This window comes from Myxocyprinus asiaticus, chromosome 33 (assembly GCF_019703515.2).
Source record: "Myxocyprinus asiaticus isolate MX2 ecotype Aquarium Trade chromosome 33, UBuf_Myxa_2, whole genome shotgun sequence".
NCBI classification, from domain to species: Eukaryota; Metazoa; Chordata; class Actinopteri; order Cypriniformes; family Catostomidae; genus Myxocyprinus; species Myxocyprinus asiaticus.
In genome coordinates, this window is record NC_059376.1 from 39,696,793 (window position 1) to 39,698,720 (window position 1,928).

The 1,928-nt window shown below is 34.7% G+C and overlaps 1 protein-coding gene across 5 annotated transcripts in view; it reads left to right on the forward strand.

Moving 5' to 3' along the window:
- Positions 1-1,106, forward strand: part of asb6 (ankyrin repeat and SOCS box containing 6) — a 6,234-nt gene extending 5,128 nt beyond the window's left edge. For all 5 annotated transcript variants that reach the window (XM_051668273.1, XM_051668274.1, XM_051668276.1 and 2 more), the window contains exon 7: positions 1-1,106. This exon is cut by the window's left edge and continues 1,876 nt beyond it. The gene's annotated coding sequence lies outside the window, so the exon portion shown is untranslated.
- The last annotated feature ends 822 nt before the right edge of the window (positions 1,107-1,928 follow it).

Consider the following 1,928-nt stretch of genomic DNA (forward strand, 5'->3'; position numbering starts at 1 on the left):
GTCCAAAACTTTCAAGCTTCAAAAAGGACATAAATGCAGCATAATGGTAATTCATGCAACTCGAGATGTTTAATCCATGTCTTCTGAAGCGATATGATAACTTTGGGTGAGAAACAGACCAAAATTTGAGTCCTTATTCACTATAAATATTGACATCCGTGGTCCCCACGGCACATTCAGGAGAGAAGCTTGTTCACACACTTCCACACGTGAACCAGACACAGTGTTGCCAGGCTCACTGATGTCTACATGTATAGTTTCTTACCCAAAGTGATTGTATTGCTTCAGAAGACATGGTTTAAACCACTCGAGTTGTATGGATTATTTATATGCTGCCTTTATGTCTTTTTTGGAGCTTAAATTGTACTGTATACTTAAATTGTATAGACAAAATCACATCACATATCCTTCAAAATATCTTCGTTGTGTTCTACAGGAAATAAAATCGTGCGATTAAAAACCAAATGATGAGAGAATTGTCATTTTTGGGTGAACTGTCCCTTTAATTGTTTACAGTTGAATCTTTAACATCCAGTACAGCACCACTGCCATATGTGATCGTATTACTTGTGTGCTGTTTAATTTATTTTGATTGTAAATGATTTGCAAGTTGCTGTCTGTAAACAGTCTCCAGTTTTGGCATTATTGTTGAATCATGTAAAATGCTAAATGATGCCTTAACAAGACAGCCAACTTTGTGTTGGGGATATGAAAGAGAAGTTTGCTTCTCTTCTATTGTACAGTGTCTTAAAGTTGTGTGGCCTTGTAAATAATCATCAAGAATCATTCATATCCTTGATTTTGTGTGTAAATAATACATATTTTGTACGTGTATAATATGTCTGTTTTAGATCTTATGAGACATCTGCTGAATGTCTTACTGACATCCGAGACATATTTATTGACATGTCTTGTAGACGTATTGCATATGAGCAAATGTAAAAAAAAAGTATGTCTTCCAGATGTAAACATACACATCAAATAGACGTCTGGTTGATGTACGTGTGCTTTCAAGAAATTGTTCTACCGTCTCTGTCTTGAAAAATTTGAGTCACACACAAAGATACATTCTGAGACATAAATAAATAAAATGCTGTTGACTTTTATGTGCACATAGTCAATGGAGTGCTCTTTATCAATGAAGTAATGGGTATCATATCATTAAACACAAGATGGAGCCAAACAACAGATTTCCATCTATTCTGAGTAAAGAAAATGCAGAAGTAGTAGTGAATCACTAGTGGTGGCGAATTTGAATCCAAGTCAGTCGAGTCTTTTGAATCCGTTCAGCAAAGATTGGTTCAAATCACCATTTCTACCAGTGGCAACAAATGGAGAGTGGTCTGTCTGCGTCTTGCAAGACTACTACAAGACACGCCCACTACAATTACGCCCCCTCCAAATAAGCAGCGAAAATCTGAGGTCTCTTGCAACAGTTGGATGCCACATTCATACACAGTTTTGTTGTGTTTATTTGGAGTCCCACAACAACCCTATCCATAACTCTAAACCTAACCACAAAGATTTTAAAATTTGAAAAGTTGGTAAAATAATTAAATATAACGCAAACGTAAAGTTCTTATGAATTCAATCATATCGCCGTATCACTAGGTGGACAGTGAGGAGAAATGTGATGAAAATGAAGAGGAGAAGAAGCTAGCGATATGCTAAGCTAATTGGCTAATCGATTAGCTTGTAAGCTAACTGGAGAGCAGAACATAAATGTTAATTTTACCATTTATAACTTTTTATTATTATTATTATTATTATTATTATTATTATAGAACAAGCAGAAATTGTACGAACACTTCAGTAATAGACTAAAGAGCACTCACAAAATTTCACTTTAAACAAGTTCAGTTTACCATTTATCTTCGGTTTAATATGATATGTGACATATATTAAAAAGCTTTCTTTGCCATATTTAA